The 16,497-nt window shown below is 44.5% G+C and overlaps 1 protein-coding gene across 1 annotated transcript in view; it reads left to right on the forward strand.

Annotated features, from left to right (window-relative positions):
- htr4 (5-hydroxytryptamine receptor 4) overlaps positions 1–16,497 on the forward strand; it is a 262,431-nt gene that overhangs the window by 107,966 nt on the left and 137,968 nt on the right. The window lies entirely within an intron of this gene.

Raw genomic sequence — 16,497 nt, forward strand, 5'->3', positions numbered from 1 at the left:
ATTATGAGTAACTGTATTCAGTTACAGTTACTGTTTCAGTGAGTGGTGATTGGATTACAGTTACTTTGCTGAAATAAATGGATTACATGGATTGCGGTATTTTCCTGTTTTCACATTTTGGGCTATATCCCCCCTTTTCTTTTTTTTCCTTTTTTTTTTCAGTAATTCCACTCATTGCCACAAACTAAACCAGGACTAAAACCAGGTCTAGACTAGATCTAAACCAGGACTACACCAGGACTAAAACCAGGTCTAAACTAGATCTAAAACCAGGTCTAAACTAGGACTAAACCAGGACTAAAACCAGGTATAAACTAGATCAAACCAGGTCTAAACCAGGTCTAAACCAGGTCTAAACCAGGACTAAACCAGGGACTGAAACCAGGTCTAAACCAGGACTAAAACCAGGACTAAACCAGGTCTAAACCAGGTCTAAACCAGGACTAAACCAGGTCTAAACCAGACTAAACCAGGTCTAAACCAGGACTAAACCTTCCCACCTCCAAACGCTGAGCGGAATTAAATAAAGACGATTTAATGTGTTTTTACACTCTATTTACTTTAGCAGCCCTCCATGTGTATCAAATAATATTGGCTTAGAATGCTGTGATGTCATCTGAATCCCAGCAATTGGTTTTCAGTAGCCTAATAAACACTGGCACAAAGGAGTTCTTAAGTGTGTTCATGTGACAGCGTGGGGCCCTGAACCTGAAGTTAATAACTGCTACAGCGAGCGCAGAGCGGAGGGGCTACAGCGAGCGCAGAGCGGAGGGGCTACAGCGAGCGCAGAGCGGAGGGGCTACAGCGAGCGCAGAGCGGAGGGGCTACAGCGAGCGCAGAGCGGAGGGGCTACAGCGAGCGCAGAGCGGAGGGGCTACAGCGAGCGGAGGGCTACAGCGAGCGCAGAGGGGAGGGCTACAGCGAGCGCAGAGCGGAGGGGCTACAGCGAGCGCAGAGCGGAGGGGCTACAGCGAGCGCAGAGGGGCTGTCAGAGTCTAATTGCCCTGATGTAGAGTGACTTCCTGTTGACCCATCGGGGCCTGTAGTACATTATTTTCTGATCCATGTTATAATGTTGTTTCTTCAACAAAAACACACAAGGTGGAACAGAGCATTTTGAGCTTTGGAGAAGCAAACAGACTCAAAATAAAGGATTAGTCGAACATGGGTGAATGAAACAAAACAACTCCAGGTCTGTTTCTCATGAACTAACAGCGTTAGAATGGCAAAAAAAAAAAAAAAAAAAAAAAGCTCCCATGAGTAAATGTTGTGTAATATAGGACCTTTAAACGCTGTGTGGACGAGGCACAGGAGTCTCTTTTTAAGACGCACAGACAGAATAGTGCGCCAGGCTGTAATATTATAGTTAGGGTGGCTTCATTTCTCTCCAGCGATAGGTCAGGAATCAGAACACACTACACACTAGCCCAGAAGAGTCAAACTCAAATTCACAGAGGCCAAAATTAAACACTGGGACTAAGTCATGGGCCAAACTAAATATTTATTGAAAAATGTCAACAACATCTGCATGCTTGCTCTTCTTTCGAGATATGTAATGTTAAACCTTTACTTATTAAAATAAATGTTTAATAATATTTTTGTTTAAACACTGACTCCAGAACAAGCAAAATATAAAATAATAATATCATTTTAAATATGAATGTGTCTATGTCTATCTGTAGCCGGCGGGTCATACATGTTTGATATGATCTCATAGGCCAAATATTATTATATCGTAAGCCAAATTTGGCCCCTGGGCCTGAGTTTGATATATCTGCACTAGACAGTTTTCAAGAACCCCGGAAGTTGTAGACTGTGCACCGGCCAATCAGCTGTGAGCTGTGAAGCCATGACATCAAACTCGTGGTTTCTGTCTGAGTCCCTTTTGTGGAACAGCACAACAGTAAACAAAGCGTCGAGATGGATGGAGACAAAGACAGACATTCTGTGTTGCAACGATTTCTGAGATCAAGAGATAAAGAGAAGGTTTGGTGAATTTTATCAAGGGGAAAGACGTTATTGTCCTTCTTCCTACGGGATTTGGTGCATTACATACATCATGACCAAACAGCAGCAGTTGGTTAAATAAAAAAGTACTCGCCTACTGTCGAGTGAACGAATTCTAATGCTGCAAGTTCAGACAGATTCCACCAAGTGAATCCGTCTGATGAATCAGGCTTGTAATATTGTATCTTAGGAGACTTTCGAGCACGGCCCAAAGTGCTTTACGTTTCATTCTTCATTCACTCCGTACTTGGTGGTGGTAAGACACTATTGTAGCCACAACTGCCCTGGGACAGACTGACAGAAGCAAGCCTGCCAGTCTGTGCCAACACTCCCACACCACATTCATACTAGACAGTGGTCACGTTTACATGATGTCTTTTAATGCTGAATTAATTGTTCTGAATTAAATAGTCCTGAATTAAAATATTCTCCTTGGAGTTTACATGGAATTAATAATTCCGAATTGAGGTTTACATGGAAAACACGTTAAATCGTCTTTATTTAATTCTGGTCAGCGTCTGGAGGTGGGGAAGGTTCTGACTGGACAGAGACACCAACTTATTTACGTCAACCGGAAGAAAACACACACACACACACACTGCTACTGGCTTTTCTGTCATCTCAGTTTGTTGTTCCTCCACGGACACAAACATGATCCAAACTTTTCCCTCAGTGGTTCTGATGATAATTGTGCAGCAGCTGGAGAATTCTCTCATCACACTTTACGTCTGTCAGCTGAGGAGGAGAAGGGAAGAGTGTTGGAGAAGGAGGAAGAAGACAAACTGAGTCAACAGCTGCTCTACCTCAGCCCACTCCCACATCCCGCTCACAAATCCAAAGAGACGTGGATGAAAGTCCGAAGCCAGAACTGGTGGAGCCGGATCGTCCGGATCACGTCAGAAGGACGACACAACGAGCATGTGCTGAACCACCAACATTATTTTTTAAGAAGAATAAACGTGAAACATGATCAAGGAATAAATGAAATTTGGCTTTAAAATCAGAAAAATTAAGTGTTTACATGTTGTTTTTAGAGCATTAACCGCGGCAAATGTGGGTGAAATGTGCAGTGTTTGACTTTCTAAACGTAATTCTGTCTCTTTTCTCTGACAATGACGATACAGTCTTGAATCTTAAAACGTCTTGCCTGAGGACACAACAACAGAACGTGGTCTAAGTGGGAGTCAGTCTTTGGGTTGTTGGAGCGCTGAACCACCGTGTCTCCTGTTTTTGTTGAGTAATCTCTCGTGTGCTCTGCTCTTGACTCTGTTGTTCTTGTGTTTGTCGGTGGAGCGTCCTCTAAAGAATAGACTGATTATCCACGTTTATTATCACATCACTCTTTCTCTCTCTCTCTTTCTCTCGTCTTTCTATCTGTCATCTCGCCCTCTCTATCCTCCTGATGTTTCCCTCCGCTCTATCTTCTCTCTCTCTATGCCCCCCTTACTCCTCTCTCCCTCTATCCGTGTTTACTCTCTCCCCTTTCTCTTCCTCCTCTGTCTTAGTTTAAAGTCTCCCTCTCTTTTTCCTCACTTCCTTCACTTTTCTCTCTATCTCCCCCCCTCTATCTCCATCTTCTCGCTCTCTTTCCCTCCTTTTTTTCTTTCCCCTCCTCTCTCTCATAGTCTCTTCTCCCTCCCTCTCTCTTTCTCTGTATCCTCCCCCTCTCTCTCATTATCTCCCTCCCTCTCTCCCTCTTCCCTCTCTTCTCCTCCTCTCTCTTAGTCTCTTCTCCCTCTCCCTCTTATTATCTCCCTCCCTCTCTCTCTCCCCCTCCCCCTCTCTTCCCCTCCTCTCTCTTATAGTCTCTTCTCCCTCCCTCTCTCTTTCTCTGTATCCTCCCCCTCTCTCTCATTATCTCCCTCCCTCTCTCTCTCCCTCTCTCCCTCTTCCCTCTCTTCCCCTCCTCTCTCTCATAGTCTCTTCTCCTCTCCCTCTCTATTTCTCTGTATCTCCCTCTCTCTCTCTCCTCTCTCTCTCTCTCTTGTTATCTCCCTCTCTCTCTCTCTCTCTCTCCTCTCTTCCCCTCCTCTCTCTTATAGTCTCTCTCTCTCTCTCTCTTCTCTCTCTCTCTTATCTCCCTCCCTCCTCTCTCTATCTCCCTCTTCCCTCTTTCCCCCTCCTCTCTCTTATAGTCTCTTCTCCCTCCCTCTCTCTTTCTCTGTATCCTCCCCCTCTCTCTCATTATCTCCCTCTCTCTCTCTCTCTCTCCCTCTTTCCCCCTTTCCCTCTTCCCTCTCTTCCCCTCCTCTCTCTCATAGTCTCTTCTCCCTCCCTCTCTATTTCTCTGTATGCTCCCTCTCTCTCTCTTGTTATCTCCCTCCCTCTCTCACTCTCTCTCTATCTCCCTCTTCCCCTCCTCTCTCTTATCTCTCTCTCCTCTCTCTTCTCTCTCTCTCTTTATCTCCCTCCCTCTCTCTCTCCTCTCCCTCTTCCTCTCTTCCCCTCCTCTCTCTTATAGTCTCTTCTCCCTCCCTCTCTCTTTCTCTGTATCCTCCCCCTCTCTCTCTCTCTCTTGTTATCTCCCTCCCTCTCTCTATCTCCCTCTTCCCTCTCTTCCCCTCCTCTCTCTCATAGTCTCTCTCTTTTTCACTCCTTGCAATGTAACAACCCTCTCTCCCATTCTCTTCTCCCTTTTCTCTTTCCTTCCTCCGCTCTCTCTTTCTCTCTCTCCCTCTATCTCCCTCCCTCTATATATTCCTCTTCTCTCTCTCTTTCTCTCTTTCTTGGGTTTGCTTCCTTTTAGTTGTAGCGTCTCTCTGTCTCTCTTTCTCTTTGTAATGTAACACCCCTTTGTTTCTCTCTGCTCCTTTCTCTCTTTCCTCCCTCTCTCTCACCCTCCATCTCTCTCTCACTCTCTATTTATCCCTCTCTCTCTGTCTCTAAACAGAATCGTCAGTGTGTCTTGAGTCTAATCTAACAGAAGAAGTTTAAATCCTTCTGTGGATCAGTGAATCAAACTGACAAATGTTCTGCACATCTGAGACGAGCGACACGACCGTTTAGGCCAAAGTTTAAGAAGCGCATGAGTGAAAATGTACAAATGTGTACAAACTCAAACTGTACCTCCCTCCCATGTATAAACTCCTCACAACTGAGACTGGGTGTCAGGGCGCCACCTAAAGGCAGCAAAGAGAATGAACCCTGAAAGAGCCATTTAAGGTGGAACTAAACACCTGGAGGAGCGTGAAAGAGGAGAAGGGGCGGAGTTTAGAGTACGTGAAAGAGGAGAAGGGGCAGAGTCTGGAGGAGCGTGAAAGAGGAGAAGGGGCGGAGTCTGGAGGAGCGTGAAAGAGGATTAGGGGCGGAGTTTAGAGGACGTGAAAGAGGAGAAGGGGCGGAGTTTAGAGGACGTGAAAGAGGAGGAGAGGCGGAGTTTAGAGGATGTGAAAGAGGATCAGAGGCGGAGTCTGAAGGAGGTGAAAGAGGATTAGGGGCGGAGTCTGGAGGACGTGAAAGAGGAGGAGGGGCGGAGTCTGGAGGACGTGACAGAGGAGGAGGGGCGGAGTTTAGAGGACGTGACAGAGGAGGAGAGGCGGAGTCTGGAGGAGCTGAAAGAGGAGGAGGGGCGGAGTTTAGAGGACGTGACAGAGGAGGAGAGGCGGAGTCTGGAGGACGTGAAAGAGGAGGAGGGGCGGAGTTTAGAGGACGTGACAGAGGAGGAGGGGCGGAGTCTGGAGGAGCTGAAAGAGGAGAAGGGGCGGAGTCTGGAGGACGTGAAAGAGGAGAAGGGGCGGAGTCTGGAGGACGTGAAAGAGGAGAAGGGGCGGAGTCTGGAGGACGTGAAAGAGGAGAAGGGGTGGAGACTGGAGGACTAAAGGGGAGAGTGAGGGGGGAGGAGGGGTGGAGTCCTGAGGTGTTTGAATGTTTGAATAATCTAGCGATCTCACCCTCATCGTCACCCATGCTCTCATGCGACAATTCTCCATAAATAAACAGAAACATGATCCAAGACTGTACACAACAACGTCACAAATATGATGCAATGTGCAGTAGTTTCGTTAGCTGGATGCACGCTGATTGTGTTGTAATAGCGCTCTGAAGGGGGAGTGACTTAGCATGGGGAGCAAAGGAGAGCAAAAATGAAAGTGGAACTAATAAAACATGTACAGTTGTACTTTTGTATGTATATCCAATCTGTAGCATCCAATCACTCTTACTTGAGTAGTACTTTTCCCAAATACTTTTTTACTCTTACTGGTAATTTTGAAGTAACTGAGTACATTTTTGTCTACTCACTAATACGTTTTCTCCAATTCATGCAGAGCTGTCAGGAAAATGCAGTTAGAAGTTTAGGAAAATCTCCGTAAAACTATTTGCTCCGCTCAAACCGCTCCAGCAGCGTTTCTGTAAACCTTAAGTAAGCATTTTCTAAACAGATTCTTGACTCATTTTGAACTTGTGCATTTACTGCTGTCAGTTTTTCACATTCTCCCCTGATGTATATAAGACAAATCCCTCCCAGATTCCATAAAAGTCAATGTTGAAACTAACTGTTGCGAATCTGCGCTTGTAAAACACTCTCAATCTTTCCTTTGGAGTAGATGGGGCTTTAGGACTGCAGATGCAATGTTGTTAAATGAGCAGGGCTTGTGTGTTTGGGGAATACTTCGGGATGGGATAATAAAGTTATTTCGGTGTTTTAAATGAAGCTGGTCCCTACATTCTCCTTAGAGCAGTTGAGGATGTGTTTACCCTACGGTGACGCAGCAAAGCAGTGATATGTAAAGACCCGTTCAGACTGAAAAAATGCCCTAGACCAGGGGTGGCCAATACATCGATCGCGATCTACCAGTCAATCGCCAAGGTCGTGTGGGTAGATCGCCGTGTCTCGTCTCAGACTCACGTTTGGACTCGGTCTTGTCTCTCACTCAAGGTCTGACACTCAACAAGTGTGATCATATTTCATTACGGCCGCTGCTGTTGGTAATAAACTTGTAGCGGGTGCAGGAGCGTGTGGGGCGTCTCAGTGCAGCCTGTGCGCTCATTTGAAACCCGCGGAGACTCTACGGCACATCACAAACACACACGCTCCCTATGCACGGCTCGTCTGCAACAGCGTGTGCCCTCGTGTACCAGCGTGCATCACAGGGCAGGTTCAACTTCCTAAACATCCTACCTGTCCATCTGCCTCACGTCAGCACGCCGCCCCTCGCCTTTTCACGCTCTCGCTCCTTCCTGCGTACAGCGAACACAAGCCCCTCCCACAGTGCGGCTGATTAGAAGAGCAAGACCAAACGTGAAGCAAAAACCAGTCTAAATTTGTGTTCCAGTGTTGGCCCAAAGCAGGTCTACAGCATAGAGCGGATCTACAGAACAGACCTACTGCCACATTTGGCTGAAGTTTGTCTAACAAAAGTGCACAAATGCATCTGTGTTTGTCACGATGTGCGTTTGGTTTGGTAAATGTGCAGAGGCTGGTAAATATCACTGCAAAACCAGAAAAGAATGCAACTCCAGTTTGGAACTTTAAAAAACAGGTTTAAAAATCTTCCTTCACTTTTTTCACAGTTTTGTGTAAAGTGCCAGAGGAAGTTCTCTTAAAGAAGGGGTTCTCAAACTGTGGGTGAGGGTCCAAAAGGGGCACAGAGTGTTTCAGTGCAGTTTGCTTGGCTTTGTATTAGGTAGATCATTTTGACTTGGTCATTTTGTACGTAGCTCACAGGCTGAAAAAGTGTGAACACCCTTGTACTAGACCCTTCGATTTGGACACCTTTGCATTTGAGTTTAGACGACCGCGACACGCATCTTGGACGCCGTGGACGAATGGGAGAAAAATAATTGACACGTGTCCGTTGCCCTGGAAACAAGTGCCCGGTCCTGGTCTTTTGCCGAAACAATGTCAGACCAGACTGAGACAGACTTTAGTGTTTTTATTACATAAAAACATCAAGAGAGGAGATCGTCTTGGCGGCTTCGGCGTGTTTATATGTATAATCCACTAATGACACTGGATCAGTCCTGGTCCAGTCCTGGTCCAGTCCTCTAGTCCCCAGTCCTGGTCTAGCCCTGGTTTAGTCCTGGTCTAGTCCTGGTCTAGTCCAGGTCCAGTCTTGGTTCAGTCCTGGTCTATTCCTGGTTTAGTCCGGTCCTGGTTTAGTCCTGGTCCGGTCCTGATTTAGTCCTGGTCCCGGCCTAGTCACGGTTTAGTCTCGGTCTAGTCCTGGGCTAGTCCTGGGCTAGTCCTGGTTTAGTCCTGGTCCAGTTCTGGTGTAGTCCTCGCAATCAGCTCGGTGATTGTGGCGTACATATTTATATGATTTTAATGTATTTCTTATTCTGTAAAGCACTTTGAAATACTTTGTGTACGAATTGTGCTATACAAATAAACTTGCCTTGCCTAGTAGTTGTCGTAGTAGTAGCGACAGTAGTAGTAGTACTAGTAGTCGTAGTAGTAGTAGCAGCAGCAGTAGTAGTACTAGTTGTCGTAGTAGTAGTAGTAGTAGTAGCAGTAGCAGCAGCAGCAGTAGTAATATTAGTAGTCGTAGTAGTAGTAATTGTAGTAGTAGTAGTAGTATTAATAGTAGTAGCAGTAGTAGTACTAGTAGTTGTTGTAGTAGTAGCAGCAGTAGTAGCAGCAGCAGCAGTATTAGTACTAGTAGTCATAGTCGTAGTAGTAGTACTAGCAGCAGCAGTACTAGTAGTCGTAGTAGTAGTAGTAGCAGCAGCAGTAGTATCGTAGTAGTAGTAGTAGTAGCAGCAGCAGTAGTATTAGTAGTCGTAGTAGTAGTAGTAGTAGCAGCAGCAGTAGTATTAGTAGTCGTAGTAGTAGTAGTAGTAGCTGCAGCAGTAGTAGTACTAGTAGTCATAGTCGTCGTAGTAGTAGTAGTACTAGTTTATTCGGTCATTTTACAGCACTACAAAACAAAAGAAAAAAATATACTCCAACCCTATGGATCATGACTGAAAAGGTTTAGGATGAAGTAAAAAGTACTTCTAACGCCCAAACCCTGTTACACAATGACAGAATTCCAAGAAAGAAAAAAACGTGTATGAACAGCAAGTTTACATTTACAATTTCACTTGTGACTTCCTGTAAATATAAGAGACAAAATATAAATTAAAACAAACTAAATTGAATGCATAGTTCATTCATTCCAGAGCTTTCAAAACATAACACCTTATACTCTTTTTTTAAAGGCTTCTACAGTGTTAGACTTTTAAAAAAATCATTACTCAAGTTGTTCCATACCTAACAGAAATACTCATAAATACATTTCACTTTTTTGTGTGTAAAATCGCTCAGTCGTCCAGGGAGAATCCACGGCGAAGGAGAAATTCAATTCATCAACTGGCCAAAAGTTGTTGTTTTTGTTGGTCGAATACATTTCACAACTCATCCAAGCTGCATCTTCAGTTCTTTTTCTTAGTTCTAATCTTCATTCTTCATTTTATTTTTTTAACATGCCTGTTCTTTGAAGGTTACACTGACTCTCGCTGCTCGAATAACTCGTGTAAACAAGGAGGGAGCGGGTCCACAAGATCAAAAAACTGAAGTACTTTTAGCGTAACAAAAAGACCATTTGTAAGTGCGTAGTATTTCACTTGATTAATAATCCTGATCACCTTCTTTTGGAGTAGGAAAATGTTATTAATATTTGATTTAGAAGTATTCCCACACAGTATTTCCACACGGTAGTTTAAGTATGGAAGGAACAGACTGTTATACACTAAATAAAAGGGAATTCTGATTTAAAAGTCTTTTCATTTTACTCATTATAGCAACAATTTTAGATATCTTTGTCTGAATTTATTTGCATTTTCCAGCTAACCAGTACTTCAGAACTGCAGATGAGTCACAAAGGGCCTGGGGGGCTGAGCTCATGGTACGCATTTTAATCAAGAGTATATTGTGTCAGGACTATTCAAATATATTCTCCCTCTATTATTCAATTGATTTATGGATATTAAAAGTCCCATAACTGATTTTGTTCTTACATGTATTTGAGCAAAAATGGTTACCGCACCAGCCAAAAAATGCGTAATGAAGAAGAAAATAGAAATATAAGTCACACCGGACTATAAATCGCACTTTTTTGGGGAAATGTATTTTATAAAATCAGAGAGCAGGGACCGGCATTTCCTGTGTAAAGTCAAGTTCTAGTAAAAACAAAAGAACAGAGAACAACGGACTGTTAATGTCAGTTCGTTCGTTTTTCAATATAAAACCAAAAATAAGGAAATGAAAAACACAACAGTTTTCTTCATTATTTGTCTCCAAAACCAAAATGAAAAAACAGATAATGATTTGTTTTTTCAGTTTTTCGATTTTGTGTTTAAATGAAGACTGGAAAAAACGGATACGTGACTTACGTGACTGCGATGCCGGACTTTTGCACCACGTATGGACTGAACCAGGACTGATCCAGGTCCGGGACCAGACCGGAACCAGACCGAGACTGAGATCAGAGCGGGACTGAGACCGAGACCAGACCGGGACCAGACCGGGACCAGGCTGGGACCAGACAGGGACTAGACTGGGACCAGACCGAGACCAGAGCGGGACTGAGACCAGACCAGAACCAGACTGGGACCAGACCGAGACTGAGACCAAGACCAGTCCAGGACCAGACCGGGACTGAGGCCGGGACCAGACCGAGACCAGCCCCGGATCAGACAGGGACTAGACTGGGACCAGACCGAGACCAGAGTGGGACTGAGTCCGAGACCAGACCAGGACCAGACTGGGACCAGACCAATACTGAGAGCAGGACTGAGACCAGACTGGGACCAGACCGGGACCAGACCGGGACCAGACCGGGACTGAGACCAAGACCAGGCCAGGACCAGACTGGGACCAGACCAATACTGAGATCAGGACTGAGACCAGACTGGGACCAGACCAGGACCAGACCGGGACCAGACCGGGACCAGACCGGGACTGAGACCGGGACTGAGACCAAGACCAGGCCAGGACCAGACTGGGACCAGGCCGGGACCAGAGCGGGACTGAGACTGAGACCAGACCGGAGGCTCAGAGCCCACGGCAGGGCTGGAGCTCGAAGCTGAGGCTCGGACCCTGCGAAGGGTCGGAGTCAAAGCTCGGAGTTCACCCTGGTCCCACCCTGGTCCTGGACCTGGATCAGTCCTGGTTCAGTCCGAACGCGGTGCAAAAGTCCGACATCGCAGTCACGGAAGTCACGTAAACAGGAAAAGGCCGTTATCTGTTTTTTCCATTCTTCATTTAAACACAAAATTGAAAACTGAAAAAAACGAATCGTCTGTTTTTTTCATTTTGGTTTTGGAGACAAATAATGAAGAAAATTGTTGTTTTTTCATTTTCTTATTTTTGGTTTTATATTGAAAAATGAATGAACGAATGATACACGGATTAACATCACATATGAACAGTTCTTCAGATAATTATAACATGCTTCAGTCCTTGTTTAGACGTGGTTTAGTCCTGGTTTAGACCTGGTTTAGACCTGGTTTAGTCCTGGTTTAGTCCTGGTTTTGCCCAAAATGTGAAAACAGGAAAATACCGCCATGTAATCTATTTATTTCAACAAAGTAACTGTAATCCAATTACCACTCACTGAAACAGTAACTGTAACTGAATACAGTTACTCATAATTTGTACTCTGATTACATAACTCCGGTACATGTAATCTGTTACTCCCCAACACTGATTATTACCAGCCACCAAAATAAACGGGGATGTCCCACTTTTTTATTTTGAAATTCTGGTCACCCTGGACAAAGCACAACTCCTGTATGTTTTGAGGAGGTAAAGACATTCCAACATGGCTAAAACCGAACAATAGTCAATTTTACACAATATACGGGACCTTTAAATGTCCCAAAATATGCAAAAACGCGTCCTTGTCCCTGGTACGTTTTCCGTCCGTCGTGTTTGAAAGCTTTGTTAATTTGAAGTTAACTCCTCCACACTGGCTGCTGCTCTAACACTGAAAATAATTTGTTTTTTATTAAGACCGAATCGCGAGTGTTAAAACGGTGTCTACGTTCGTAAAGTTTGAGAGAAGAGATCGGTGGGGAGCGCTGATGAAACGAGCAGCTCTGTCGGGCATTTATTGTTTTTTTCTTCCATTTAAATGCATGAGCTGTAGAAGAACGACAGATAAGACGAAGAGACGATGGACTCATGTTTCTCCTGCTGTATTTACACAAACAAAACAGAGAACAAGTCCAGAACTAGACCAGGACTAGAACTGGACTAAACCAGGACTACAACAGGACTAAACCAGGACTGAAACAGGACTAAACCAGGACTAGAACAGGACTAAACCAGGACTAGAACAGGACTAAACCAGGACTAGAACAGGACTAAACCAGGACTAGAACAGGACTAAACCAGGACTGAAACAGGACTAAACCAGGACTACAACAGGACTAAACCAGGACTACAACAGGACTAAACCAGGACTAGAACAGGACTAAACCAGGACTAGAACAGGACTAAACCAGGACTAGAAGAGGACTAAACCAGGACTAGAACAGGACAAAACCAGGACTAGAACAGGACTAAACCAGGACTAGAACAGGACAAAACCAGGACTAGAACAGGACTAAACCAGGACTAGAACAGGACTAAACCAGACTAGAACAGGACTAAACCAGGACTAGAACAGGACAAAACCAGGACTAGAACAGGACTAAACCAGGACTACAACAGGACTAAACCAGGACTAGAACAGGACTAAACCAGGACTAGAACAGGACTAAACCAGGACTACAACAGGACTAAACCAGGACTAAACAGGACTAAACCAGGACTAAAACAGACTAAACCAGGACTAAACAGGACAGACTAAACAGGACTACAACAGGACTAAACCAGGACTAGAACAGGACTAAACCAGGACTAGAAGAGGACTAAACCAGGACTAGAACAGGACAAAACCAGGACTAGAACAGGACAAAACCAGGACTAGAAGAGGACTAAACCAGGACTGAAACAGGACTAAACCAGGACTAGAACAGGACTAAACCAGGACTACAACAGGACTAAACCAGGACTGAAACAGGACTAAACCAGGACTAAACCAGGACTACAACAGGACTAAACCAGGACTGAAACAGGACTAAACCAGGACTAAACCAGACTAAAACCAGGACTAGAAGAGGACTAAACCAGGACTAGAACAGGACAAAACCAGGACTAGAACAGGACAAAACCAGGACTAGAAGAGGACTAAACCAGGACTACAACAGGACTAAACCAGGACTAAACAGGACTAAAACCAGGACTAAACCAGGACTAAACCAGGACTACAACAGGACTAAACCAGGACTAAAACAGGACTAAACCAGGACTAAACAGGACTAAACCAGGACTAGAACAGGACTAAACCAGGACTAGAACAGGACTAAACCAGGACTAGAACTAAACCAGGACTAAACCAGGACTAGAACAGGACTAAACCAGGACTAGAACAGGACTAAACCAGGACTAGACAGGACTAAACAGGACTAAACCAGGACTAGAACCAGGACTAAACCAGGACTAAAACAGGACTAAACCAGGACTAGAAGGACTAAACCAGGACTAGAACAGGACTAAACCAGGACTAGAACAGGACTAAACCAGGACTAGAACGAGGACTAAACCAGGACTAGAACAGGACTAAACAGGACTAAACCAGGACTAGAACAGGACTAAACCAGGACTAGAACAGGACTAAACCAGGACTAGAAGGACTAAACCAGGACTAGAACGGGACTAAACCAGGACTAGAACGGGACTAAACCAGGACTAGAACGGGACTAAACCAGGACTAGAACAGGACTAAACCAGGACTAGAACAGGACTAAACCAGGACTACACTCAGAACTAATCCAGGATTAAACCCAGAACTAAAATGGATCTAAACCTGGACTAAACCCAGGATTAAATCAGGACTAAAACCAGGGCTAGAACAGGACTAGACTGGGATTAAACCAGAACTAAACCCAGAACTGATCCAGGACTAGAACTACACCAAACCAGGACTAGAACAAAACTAAACCAGGATTAAACCCAGAACAAAACCAGGACTAAAACAAGACTAAACAAGGACTGAACTCAGGATTAAACCAGGACCAGAACAGTACTAGAACAGGACTAAACCCAGGGCTAGAAAAGGACTAGACTGGAACTAAACCAGAAGTAAACCCAGAACTAAACCAGGACTAGAACAAAACTGAACCAGGACTAGAACAATACTAAACCAGGACTAAACCCAGGATTAAACCAGGACCAGAACAGTACTTGAACAGGACTAAATCAGGATTAAACCCAGAACAACCCAGGACTAGAACAAAACCCAGAACTAAACCAGGACTAGAACAAGACTAAACCAGGATTAAACCAGGACCAGAACAGGACTAAACCATGACTAGAACAAGACTAAACCAGGATTAAACCAGGACCAGAACAGGACTAAACCATGACTAGAACAAGACTAAACCAGGATTAAACCAGGGCCAGAACAGGACTAAACCATGACTAGAACAGGTCTAAACTCAAGATAAATCTGGATTAAACCTGGACTAAATACAGAACTAGACCAGAACTAAACCCAGGATTAAACCCAGGCCTAGAACAGGACCAAACCAGCGTCAGTTTAGTCCTGTTCGGTGTTCTGATCCGGGATAAAGAGCCTTTGTGCAGACGGTGCTGGAGTGTGGAGCCTGGTCCAAGCTCCTTTCACGGTGATGTAGCAGGTTAATAAAGCCACAGAGGAGGCCCTTATTGTGAGTTGTGTTTTTGGACAGACCTCACCTGCTCCGCTCGCTCCTCGGCTCCAAAAATATGTCCGGATTTAAAGTTTATGATCCAAAAGAAGGTTTTTCTCTTGTCGTGGCAATTTGGATTTGTAGAATTTATGATTGTGTCTGTAAAGCGCTCACTTTTCTCCTTCTGGATCTGGAGCTTCGTGGTCCAGAGCAAACGCAAAATACAACTTAGCATAGCAACGGAAAACAGCTGTGCAGGTTGGACGCTAGATAGATGCACTGCTCTGTCTGCCACTCAAGTTAGACTTTAATGTGAACTTTAATTTGTGCCGTGGAAGAACGTGGTCAGTCAGAAACTCCACATACTTTACAGAGATGATTTTCACACTTTCAGGGACTCTCCCCATGACTCCGGCCCAAAACATGAATCTCCACCTCCTCTCTGACGTCGCAGCCTTGTTGGGACCATGGGTCTATTAAAATAACTGGATACAGTATTGCTGCTTGTAGCTGCCTCGAGTTGACGTAGTGACACTCACTGGTTCTACAGTGGAACAAAGCCCATGGGCCGAGACAAGATTTTTCTCATAGAGGCAATGTAAACACAAACTGCTCGTGTTCGTCTGACAGGGACCTTCAACTTTCAAAAATGTCGGATTTTGTGGTGATTTTTACCTATTTTTAGATCATACACTTTTTTCTCAGCTCAAAATCCTTCAGTTGTCTTAAAAAACACTTTATAATCGTTTGCTCCAGGTCTGCTCCGATTGGTCAAAGCGATCAAGTGATACACGAACCCACGCTCTGTGTGTGCATTCACGTGCAGTGTTGGGGAGTAACAGATTACATGTACTGGAGTTACGTAATCAGAGTACAAATTATGAGTAACTGTATTCAGTTACAGTTACTGTTTCAGTGAGTGGTAATTAGATTACAGTTACTTTGTTGAAATAAATGGATTACACAGCGGTATTTTCCTGTTTTCCTGTTTTCACATTTTGAGCTATATCCCCTTTTTTTTTTTTTCTTTTTTTTCCTGTAATTCCACTCATTGCCAAAACTAAACCAGGTCTAAACCAGGACTAAACCACAACTAAACCACGACTAAAACCAGGTCTAAACCAGGTCTAAACTACATCTAAACCAGGTCTAAACCAGGTCTAAAACCAGGTCTAGACCAGGACTAAACCAGGATTTAACAGGACTAAACCATGCTGTGTGGACCGTGTCTCCTCCTCTTCTATCAATAATATTTTTAATTTGGTTAAGTAAAGACTCTGCTTTTTTATTGTCTTTTAACAGATAAAACATCTTATGTGAAGATTTACTCGTCTTTGCTTCTCTACAGCAAATCAAGTAATCCAAAGTATTCAGATTACGTTACTCACTTTAAGTAATTTAATGGGTTCTGTTACAAACTACATTTTGGGGTATGTAATCTGTAATCTGTAGGGGGATACATTTTAAAAGTCACCTTCCCAACACTGTTCGCATGTGCCCGCTGGAGAAAAGATCACGACTGCACATGCTGGGTCGGCCCACAGCCACCAGAAGAACCTCGCCGGGCTAAAGGTGAATCTGGGATCATGCACCATTGAGCTCGGCCCATTCACTTGAATGGTCGGCCATTTTGGAACCTGGGGGCTTGGTTAGGACTTGATGTTCGTCCACCAACCATCCATCACTCCATCCATCTGGACCATCCAGGTCTGCACGGCACTCGTCACTGAACAAGAGTCTTGTGTATTTCTTAACCCGCTGGAGCTGTTTCTGTTTGTGAGCTTTGTTTAAGAAGGTTTATGCAGAACTAAT

Source organism: Boleophthalmus pectinirostris, unplaced genomic scaffold (assembly GCF_026225935.1).
Source record: "Boleophthalmus pectinirostris isolate CB_2022bp ecotype Guang Dong unplaced genomic scaffold, ASM2622593v1 HiC_scaffold_23, whole genome shotgun sequence".
NCBI classification, from domain to species: domain Eukaryota; kingdom Metazoa; phylum Chordata; class Actinopteri; order Gobiiformes; family Gobiidae; genus Boleophthalmus; species Boleophthalmus pectinirostris.